The sequence below is a fragment of the Mobula hypostoma genome, chromosome 1 (assembly GCF_963921235.1).
Source record: "Mobula hypostoma chromosome 1, sMobHyp1.1, whole genome shotgun sequence".
In the NCBI taxonomy this organism is placed as follows: Eukaryota; Metazoa; Chordata; class Chondrichthyes; order Myliobatiformes; family Myliobatidae; genus Mobula; species Mobula hypostoma.
The window spans coordinates 169723249-169734860 of NC_086097.1; positions in this window are offsets into that span (position 1 = coordinate 169723249).

Genomic DNA, 11612 nt, shown 5'->3' on the forward strand with positions numbered 1-11612 from the left:
CCTTCTCGCCCATTCTCAGTAATCTCTTCAGCTTCACAACCTTTCATAACGTGGTTAGCCACATCTCAGGGAATCTATCCTGGATCCAACATATTGATGTAATCATGAGAAGGCACGCCATTGGTTAGGAATTCGAGGAGATTTGGTACATCACTAAAGACTAGCAAATTTCTACAGAGGTATTATGGAGAGCATTCTGACTGGATGTATCATTGCCTGGTGGAGCCTCCAATGAACAAGTTGACAAGAGGCTGCCGAGTTGTAGGCTCAGAGGCATAACCCTCCCTACTGTCGAGGACATCTTAAAAAGGTGGTTCCTCGAGAAGATGGCATTCATCATTAAGAACCCTTACCATCTGGAATATGCCCTTTTCCAATTATTACCATCAGGGAAGAAGTACAGGAGCATGAAGATGGACGCTTAATATTTTAGGAACAGCTTCTTTCCTCCGCCATCAAATATCTGAACGGTCTATAAACACTATCTCATTATTCCTTTTTTGCACTATTTGTTTTATTTCTTATTATAATTCATAATGTTTTATGTCTTGCACTGTACTGCTGCCACAAAACAAATGTCAGTGACAATGTACTTGATTCTGATGTTTATGAGTCCTTGTCATTTGATCATCTTAAATTTCTATTCCTTCAACTGCCATAGATCTTAATAGAATTACTATTACTTAAAAACTTGTGGATCGTCTCTTCTAATTTATAAGTTCCCATCTGAGCAACTGTTGTGGTTGATGTACCATCCAATGTAAGGTTATATAATACACTTGCTGCAATTATAAAAATAAGTAATATATTCCTGAATGGTTTTGCATAAGTAGTTTGTTATATTGGAAATTGAATGATTCATTTTAAATTGTATGAGGAGGCTTGAATGGTAATTTGAGATGAGCTAAATTGAACTGAACAGTGTTTCCATCTACTTAAATTTAATTCCAGATGCCTCAACAGAACAAACTTAATTGCTAAAAGGTAATTTTAAGTATTTATTGAATATTAACTGCTCTGTCATTTTGTGATCATCATGGAAAATGGCAAGGTTAAAATTAGGTTTGAACGTTTTAACTAGATTACTGAATAATACTAAGTGATTTACTCAATGGTTGCTTATGTAATTACCCTGAATATGATGTGGAACTATTCCAACTAGAACAGTCAATGTATTAGGTTGTAAATTAATTTTCAAAGCTTTAGAAATTGTAGAAAATAAAGATTTCCAAAAAGATTTCAATGTGAGACATGACCAGAACATGTGTGACAGACTAGCTACTTCATTTTTACACCTATCACAATAATTGTCTATATTAGGAAATATATTAGAAGTTCAATGCTTTTTGATATTTGTCTCAGGGATTCATTTTGCATTAAATTTATAGAACATAGAACAGTACAGCACAGTACTGGCCCTTCGGCCCACAATGTTGTGCCGACCCTTAAACCCTACCTCCCATATGACCCCCCCACCTTAAATTCCTCCATAAACCTGTCTAGCAGTCTCTTAAATTTCACTAGTGTATCTGCCTCCACCACTGACTCAGGCAGTGCATTCCATGCACCAACCACTCTCTGAGTTAAAAACCTTCCTCTAATATCCCCCTTGAACTTCCCACCCCTTACCTTAAAGCCATGTCCTCTTCTATTGAGCAGTGGTGCCCTGCGGAAGAGGTGCTGGCTGTCCACTCTATCTATTCCTCTTAATATCTTGTATACCTCTATCATGTCTCCTCTCATCCTCCTTCTCTCCAAAGAGTAAAGCCCTAGCTCCCTTAATCTCTGATCATAATGCATACTCTCTAAACCAGGCGGCATCCTGGTAAATCGCTTCAGTACCCTTTCCAATGCTTCCACATCCTTCCTATAGTGAGGCAACCAGAACTGGACATGGTACTCCAAGTGTGGCCGAACCAGTGTTTTATAGAGCTGCATCATTACCCCGCGACTCTTAAACTCTATCCCTCAAGTTATGAAAGCTAACGCCCCATAAGCTTTCTTAACTACCCTATCGACCTGTGAGGCAACTTTCAGGGATCTGTGGACGTGTACCCCCAGACCCCTCTACCAAGTATCCTGCCATTTATTTTGTACTCTGCCTTGGAGTTTGTCCTTCCAAAGTGTACCACCTCACACTTCTCTGGGTTGAACTCCATCTGCCACTTCTCAGCCCACTTCTGCATCCTATCAATGTCCCTCTGCAATCTTCGACAATCCTCTACACTATCCATAACACCACCAACCTTTGTGTCGTCTGCAAACATGCCAACCCACCCTTCTACCCCCACAGCCAGGTTGTTAATAAAAATCACAAAAAGTAGAGGTCCCAGAACCGATCCTTGTGGGACACCACTAGTCACATCCCTCCAATCTGAATGTACTCCCTCCACCACAACCCTCTGCTTTCTGCAGGCAAGCCAATTCTGAATCCACCTGGCCAAACTTGCCTGGATCCCATGCCTTCTGACTTTCTGAATAAGCCTATCATGTGGATTTAAGCTTCCTTACTATTGTTTGTGAACATTGGATTGAATTATTACAGGAAAAATATTTAAGGTAAAATTTTATCTGATAAATTTAGACCACTTTAATATTTGTAATCTCAATGAGCTGTGAAGAGTGGGATGATACTCCACAACTCTGGAGAGCTTCTGGCAGGGTGTCAATGGACATTGATTTATTGTTTCTATATACAGTACTTGGAAGTTTTAAGATCTTAAAATGATAAACTGGTATAAAATAATAAAAAGATAAACTGCAATAACATTTAAATAAAATAAGATTCAGGATGATTTCATTTTTAATGTTACTGTACTTCAAAAAGTGATCTTGTGTCGGCTTAATGTGTCCTTTTGCCTTTCTCCTTACCTTCCATCGTTCGTTATCAGAATCAAGTTTATTATCACCATCATGTCTCCTGAAATTTGTTATCTTACAAGCAGCAGCAGTTCAATGCAATAATAATATAGAAGAAAGAAAAAAAAGATAAAATAATAATACCAATAAATAATTAAGTTATTGGGGCACCGTCATGACGGTGTTTCCGTAGCAAGCTGTTCTTGTTTTTATGAGGCCACGTTGCTAGCTCGACGCTCGTACGTACATTGAATAGATTAAAAATCATACAAAAAAACTAATATATATTTAAAAAGTGAAGTAGTGTTCAGGGGTTCAATGTCCATTTAGGAATCAGATGGCAGAGGGGAAGAAGCTGTTCCTGAATTGCTGAGTGTGTGCCTTCAGGCTTCTGTACCTCCTTCCTGATGGCAACAGTAAGAAAAGGGCATGCCCTGGGTGCTGGAGGTCCTTAATAATGTTTCTTGTCTTCTGGCCTTTCCCTTTTGTTCTTTCTACCCCCCTCCTCCCAGATATCAATGGCACTCTGTATGTGGGGGAAAAAACACTTCCCCTCAGATCTCCTTCCTGTCATCTTAAACCTATGTCCAGTTGTTTGTGGTATAAATAAATGACTTGGATGAAAATGTAGATGTGTGTGTTAATAAGTCTGCATATGGCACAAAGATTGATTACATTGAATACATTTACATGAAGCACTGCCACAAGAAAGCAGCATCCATCACCCAAGCCATGTCCTCTTGCTACGACCATCAGATGAGAGGTACAGAAGCCTCAGGTCCCACCAGACTCACTTTCAAGGATTCTTTAGAGCTCAAGTTCTCAGTATTTTTTAAATTTGTGCAATTTGTTTTCCTTTGCACATTAGTTGTTAGTCTCTTTATATATAGTTTTTCATAAATCTATTGTGTTTCTTTTCTTTCCCATAAATGCCTGCAAGTAAATGAATCCTAAGGTAGTATGCAATAACATACAAGTACTTTGATAATACTTTTACTTTGAACTTTGATGGAGTTGTTGATAGGGTAATGGGTGGTACAGATATTGACAGAGAAATGGCAGATGAAAATTTACCTGAGCATGTATGAGGTGTTGCACGTTGACAGGCCAATTGCGAGGGGAAAGTTTGTATGCAGCTATTGTTATAGCCCTCAACAGCAATGAGGTACATATGATATTTGAAAGTGGCCACCCAAGGTGATAGGATGGTAAATATGGCATGATTGCCTTCATTGATTATGCCGCAGCCATATCAAACTTCAGTGAGCCTGCATTTGGAGTATAATGCGCAATTCAGGTCACCCCATTACAGGAAGAATGTGGAAGCCTGGGAAAGGCGACAGAAGAGGTTTACCAGGCTGCTTCCTGGATTAGAGAATGTTAGCTATAAGGAGAGGTTGAATGAACTTGCATTGTTTTCTCTGGACTGGCAGAAGCTGATGGAAGGCGTGATAGAAATTTGTAAAATTATTAGGCATAGACAGGATAGACTGAATCCTTTCGCAGTGTATGATTGTCAAATACTTAACAACATGCGTTTAAGGTGAAAAGGAGAAAGTTTTTTACATGTGGAAGGTGGGTGCCTAGAATGCGCTGCTAGGAGTTGTGGTGAAGACAGATATAGTAGTGAAGTTTAACGACCTTTTAGATAAGACGTGTGAACATGCAGAAATATGGATCATGTGTTGGTAAAAGAGGTTTATTTTAACTTCTTGTATTTTTTCAAAATTAAACTTTATATACAATAAAAATATATACGAAGGAACAAACAGTGCATTCACAGTTGTCCAGGTGACTTACCTAACTTCAGACTTTCCTGTTTCTCAAGTATCTTCCCCCTCGTTATGGTAACTTCACACACTTCATGACCCCTGACAGCTGGAACTTCCACCATACTGCTAGTGTCTTCCACAGTAAAGACTGACACAAAATATTTATTCAGTTCATCTGCCATTTCGTTGCTCCCCACTATTACCTCTCCAGTAGTGTTTTCTAGTGGTCCGATATCCACTCTTGTCTGTCTTTTGCATGTTATGTATCTGAAGAAACTGTTGTTATCCTCCTTTATATTACTGGCTAGCTTACTTCTGTATTCCATCTTTGCCTTCTTAATGATTTTTTTTCCATAACCTTGTGGATCTTCTTTGGGTGCTCTGATATCCTTTGCACATTCCAAAGACGTATGGGTTAGCAAGTTGTTGGTGCCATAAACGTGGGTTGCCCTCAGAACATCTTTGGTTTGTGTAGGCCATTGATGCAAATGACACATTTCACTGTATGTTTTGATGTACATGTGACAAATCTTTAATCTTTCGTCCATGTCTTTGTGTACACGTGGTCAAGCTACACTGTCTGCATTCCTAATGCCTTACTGAGCTCTGTTATAACAAGTTAAGTCAAATTTCTTATCATATGCACAATGGGGGTGAGGAAGAGGTACAAGGAAAATCTTGCTTGCAGCAGCACCACCGGCATGTTGATTTGGACAGTGCAGAATATAAATTATACAAGATTATAAATTATATTAGTGCAAACAAAAATACACAACCAGAGACACATCCATCGCAGTGCAAGAGGTGGCGTGTAGATTTTCGTTTCTGAGGTAGGTTAGGGTTGTACAGGTCAGTTTAAGAACTTGATTGCTGTAGAAAAGCAGTTGCTCCTGAACCTAGTGACGTAGGACTTGAGGCTTCTGTATCTCCTGTCTGATCAAAGCAGTGAGAAGAGGGCATGACCCAGATGGTAGGATCCTTGCTGCCCTCTTGAGGTAGTACCTCCTGTATACGTTGTGCCCATGTTGGGCCACAACTCTCCGCAACCTCTTGTGTTTTTGTGAGTTACAATTGCTGTACTAAGCTATGATGCAACCAGTCAGGATGCTTTCAACTGTGCATCTGTAGAAATTTGTTAGAGTATTTGGCAACAAGCCTAATCCTCTTTAACCTTTTAAGAAATTAAAATGCTGGCCCATCTCCTTAGTAATTACAGCTATATGTTGGTCCCAGGACAGGTAATCTAAGAAGTTAATGTTAAGGAATTTGAAGCTGATAATTCCAGGGAGACAGGATGCTTTTTATGCCTTCTTGAAAGAATGTAAAAAGACTCATTCATGGGGATTCCTGGTTTAAGGCTTCTCAAACGGTCAAAAGCTGCTTAGGAAAAGATGCATCTAGGAAGATGTAAAGCACAGTCTCTCTGTAGGGAGCATGGGCAGGCCAAGATTAAATACCAGAAGGAATTCACAGCAATTCAATTAATCACCCCATCATAGTGCAATCACTCGAATCGAGTAAGATGTTCTGCTGGAGGTTGTCTATTGGAGAGTGCTCAGGTGGCTGTCGAGGCTGGTCTGGAATCCACATTTTCTGGTGCAGTGTAGACAGAAGTAAAGTCGTTTGGTTGTTTGTTTGCTCCTTTCGCAGCTGCCTCTTGTTCTCTGCAGCATAGTGAAAGTCACTTTCATGTAGCGCAGCTCGCTCTTGAACAAGCTTCTTCCAGGCACATCTATAGAGTGCAATGTCTTCCCAGTTTTTAGACGTAGTGTTGGATTTTTTTCAGGTTGATGACATCTTTGAAGCATTTCCTTTGCCTGCCAGGGGCTGGCTCACCATCCTTCAACTGGGAGTGAAGGTTCTGTTTGGGGAGATGTGAGTTAGGCATCTGTATGACATGACTTATCCATCAGAGTTGGTGTTGCTTTATCATGGTGGAACTGTTATTCACACTGGCCTCCTCCAGTACGCTGGTGTTAGTGTGTCTGTCCTTCCAGCTGATCCTCATAATCTTCTGCAAGGTTCTTTGATGATATTCTTCCAGGGCTTCCAGGTTTCTATTGTAGGTGGTCTATGATATAGCTTCATAAAGCAATGCAGGAAGGACAACTGCTCTACAGACCAAAAGTTCTGTTTGGGACTGTAAGGCGCAATCTTCAAAGACTCTTTTCCTTAAGCTTGCATAGGCTCCACTAGCACAACTCAGGTGGTGGATGATCTCTGCATCGATGTCTGTCTTTGCTGCCAAGATAGGGAAAGTGGTTTATCATGATGGAAATACCATTCACGTCGGCCTCCTCCAGTACACTGGTGTTAGTGTGGCTGTCCTTCCATTTGATCCTCAAAATCTTTTGTAAGATTCTTTGACAATATTGTTCCAGGGCTTCCAGCTGTTTATCATAAAACAAGGATTTGTATGCCTTGGCAAAGTCATTCAGGATAAATTGGAGGGCTTCTTCAGACTGTACTATGATGCTGCTGCAATTTGCATACTAAAGTTGCACGATAGTGGTTGTGCTGACCTTGTTCTTTGCTTTGAACTAGTTTGAGTTGAAAAGCCCATTGTCCATTCTAGACACAATTGGGATTCCCTGTGGCAAGTCTTAGCCAATGAGGTGAAGGATGTTAGCAATAATGCAGCCCTGTTCAACCCCTGTCTTGACAGTGAAAGGTCCTGATTCAGCATCACTGTTGCTGAGTACTGTGGCTGACATGTCATCATGCAGTAGCCTCAGTGTTCATAAGTACTTGTCCATAAGACCATAAGATATAGGAGCAGAATTAACCCATTTGGCCCATTGAATCTGCTCCATCATAGCCCCAATTCTCCTTGCATCCCTTCATGCTTGACCAAATCTATCAACCTCTACTTTAAATATACACAAAGTCTTGGCCTCCACAGCTGCCTGTGGCAAAGAATTCCACATTTACCACTCTCTGGCTAAAGAAATTCTTCCTCATCTCCATTCTAAAAGGACCCCCCCTCCTATTTTGTCCCCTCTTGTCTTAGACTCTCCCACCATAGGAAACATCCTTTCCACATTCACTCTACCAAGGCCTTTCACCATTTGATAGGTATCAATGAAGTTACCCCTCATTCTTCTGAATTCTATTGAATAAAGGCTCAGAGCCATCAAATTCTCTTCATTTGACAAATTGTTCAATCCTGTAATCATTTTTGTGAACCTCCTTTGAATCCTCTTTAGTTTCAGCACATCCTTTCTAAGATAAGAGGCCCAAACCTGCTCACAATACTCCGTGAGACCTCACCAGTGGTTTATAAAATTTCAACATTACATCCTTGCTTTTATGTTCTAGTCCTCCTGAAATGAATGCCAGCATTGCATTTGCCTGCCTCACCACAGATTCAACCTGCAAATTAACTTTTAGGGAATCCTGTACACAGACTCCAAGTGCCTTTGCACCTCAGTTTTTTGTATTTTCCTTCTATTTAAAAAATAGTCAACCCTTTTATTTCTTCTACCAAAGTGCATGACCATTTACTTCCCGACACTGTATTCCACTTGCCATTTCTTTGCCCATCCCCCTAATCTGTCTAGGTCCTTCTGTAGCCTCTCCACTTCCTCAAAACTACCTGCCCCTCTACCTATCTTCATATCACCTGCAAACTTTGCAACAAAGCCATCTATTCCAACATCCAAATCATTGACACATAACGTGAAAAGAATTGGTCCCAACACAGACTTCTGTGGATCGCCACTAGTCACTGGTAGCCAGACAGAAAAGGCTCCTTTTATTCCCACTCTTTGCCTCCTGGCAATCAGCCACTGCTTGATCCATGCTGGAATCTTTCCTGTAATACCATGGGCTTGTTGCTTGTTAAGCAGTCTCTTGTGTGCCACCTTGTCGAAGGTATTAGGTACCCAACATCAACCGATTCTCCTTTGTCTATCCTTTTTGTTATTTCTTCAAAGAATTTCAACAGATTTGTCAGGCAAAATTTTCCCTTTAGTAAACCATGCTGTCTAAGGCCAATTTTACCACGTGCCTCCAAGTACCCTGAAATCTCATCCTTAACAATCGACTCCAACCACTGAGGTCAGACTGACTAACTGGCCTATAATTTCCTTTCTTCAGCCTCTCTCCCTTCTTGAAGAGTGGAGTGGCATTTGCAATTTTCTAATCTTGCTGAACCATTCCAGAATCTAGTGATTCTTGAAAGATCATTACTAATGCCTCCACAATCTCTTCATCTACCTCTTTCAGAACTCTGGTGTGTATACCATCTGGTCCAGGTGATTTATCTATTTTCAGACCTTTTAGTTTCCTATGAACCTTCTCTCTAGTTATGGTGACTTCAAACACTTCATGACCCCTGACACCTGGACACTATGTCAGGATAGCCATGTCTTGATAGAGAGCCAGAGAGCTTGGCAGTCTACTGTATCAAATGCCATTGCCAAATCTATTAAAGGCAAGTACAAGGATTGCCTTTGTTCACGGCGTATTTCCTGTAATTTGCAGATTATCGCTGTGGTACCTCTAAATGGACAGAAACCATATTGTGATTCGGGGAAAACTTCATCAAGACGCAGAAGGAGTTGGTTGACAAGGATACATGCAAGGACTTTGCCTGTTGTTGACAGAAGGAAGACACCTTTGTAACTGCCACAGTTTGACTTGCTTTGCTTCTTGAATATGGTCACTATTACAGCATCCCTGAGCTCTTAGGGCAGTTGTTCCTTTTCCCAGACCTTCAGAAGCAAGGCATGTGTGTGGTGCAGGAGTGCTAGTCCACATGTAAGGATCTCTACTGGGATCCTGTCAGGACCAGATACTTTGTTGCTTTTTAGGCTCCTGATGGCATCATGGACCTCTTTCAGGCTTTCCTTTTCCTGGAGATGAGTTGTCCTATCTCCATGTTGTTGCCAACTAACCAATCTTGATGTTTTTGCAGGTGTTATGGTTGGTGGATTTAAGCAGACCCAAATGTTCTTCGGTATCCTCCGGATATTCCTGTTGGAGATTCACCCCCAAACAGGGCCAGAAGGTGCTGTTGGATGGCAGGGTCAAGCAGGCTCTCGAGTTTTAGTGATGGCCTGGACCGCTTCTTATGAATCCTCCTCTTTTACATGAATCTGATAGATGTGGTGGAGTGGATCAGGCGATGATCTGTCCAGCAGTCATCTGTGCCCTTATGATATTCATATCACAGTGGTCCCTAGCTTAAACTATAACATAGTCAATGTGATACCACTGTTTAGATTGGGAGTGCTGCCAAACTGTTTTTCTGGCAGAAGAGAATGCTCGTAACGGTTAAGATTGTGCTCAGCATACATAGTGAGAAACGGTCCTCCAATTGAATTGATGTTGCCCATAACTTCCTTTCCTATGGTACTCTTCCAAAGGTTGAAGTCCTGACTGATCTTGGCATTGAAGTCCCTTAAGAGAATTGTCTTATCCCCTTGGGGATGCTCGACAGTGTGGCATCTAGGCAAGCGTAGAAGGCCACTTTTTCATCCTCAAGTGAGTCAAGAGTTGGTGCATAAGCACTCATGATGGTTGCCATCTGGTTGTTGGCAATCACCAAACAGATGATCATGAGACATTCACTGATCCCCATGAAAGTCAACTAAGGGAGGAGAAGAGTGATTACACCTTCTTCAGGAAAGGGAAAGCAACTGACAAGCCCAGGATCCATGGGTGTTGGGTTTGCAATAAAAGCCATCCTATCAAGATCACCTGACTCACCTGTGGGTGTGGGGATCCCACAATGGATTTAGCAGACCTGTTGAACTGTGGTCGAAGCTAGTTATCCTCGACTCTTAAAAGGCTTGCATATGAAATAAGATGTGACTAAAAATACAAAGCATTTTACATAGCACATCAGGCAGCATCTATCGAGGGAAAATAAGCAGTTGCTATTTCATGCCAGGCCCTTCATAGCCCCAATCAGTCCTGATGAAGGGTCTCAGCTCCAAATGTTGACTATTTATTCCTCTCTGACCCTGCCTGAAATGCGGAGTTCCTCCAGCATTTTGTGTGTGTGTTGCTCAAGATTTCTAACATCTACAGAATCTCTTGTGTTTACATAAGGCATTTTACACATCTATATTGTGCATGCAATCTACCAAATAATGCATTAAGTTTAGATAGACAAGTGAAAGTACAGAATAAAATTAAGACAGGCTTTTTCTATGTAAACCTATATGTAGCTTTAAAGATACAGAGCTGGATGTCTGCAGGCTATAATCTCTGATGGTAATTTACTGTGAATTATTTAAATGTTCCCAAGGATAGAATGCCTATCATCCCACAAATAGCAGTAGATATATTCAAGGACTCTGGTCCGATCTGAGCTGATATTGCCGGTAAACGCCCTTCCAACAAAATATATCAGAATGCAGGCAGAGAGAAGAGGGTTAAAAGGAATCTGAAAGATAAAATTTTCACACCAAGAGTAGTTGGTGTCCAGAATGAGCTACCAGAGGGTGTGGTGGAAGCAGGAACAGTAATAGCATTTAAGAAGCATCTGCACAGTTACTTGAATGATTAGGGCATAAGGGGATATGGAATTGCCCCTATGCAGGCAAGTGTGAGCAGCACAGATGGGCTTGATGATCAGAATAGATATGGTAGGTAGAAGGGACAATTTCTCTGCTGTACGGTAAGAATATATTGAATATTTCAAGGTGAATCAATACACTTGAATTTGTCATCTTATATAATGGTATCAAGTTTTCCTCGAACATAATCAATTCTATTGAATGGGAATCTCCAGTCACTTCATCGTCAATCTCGTTTAATTTTGTTGACTCCCTCTGCACATGCAGCCGATGAGCCATGTATCCATTCAACTTACTTCCTCTTCATTTATTTCCCTGAGGACCAGCATGTTCCATTTCATCGCGAAGGGTCCATCCGGATATTTTGCCAACACAAAAATGTATAAAGCAATTAAAGAACAGACTTCCCAGCTTCGATAAAGGAAAAGCAGAAATGAGGAATTAAAAAATGCAA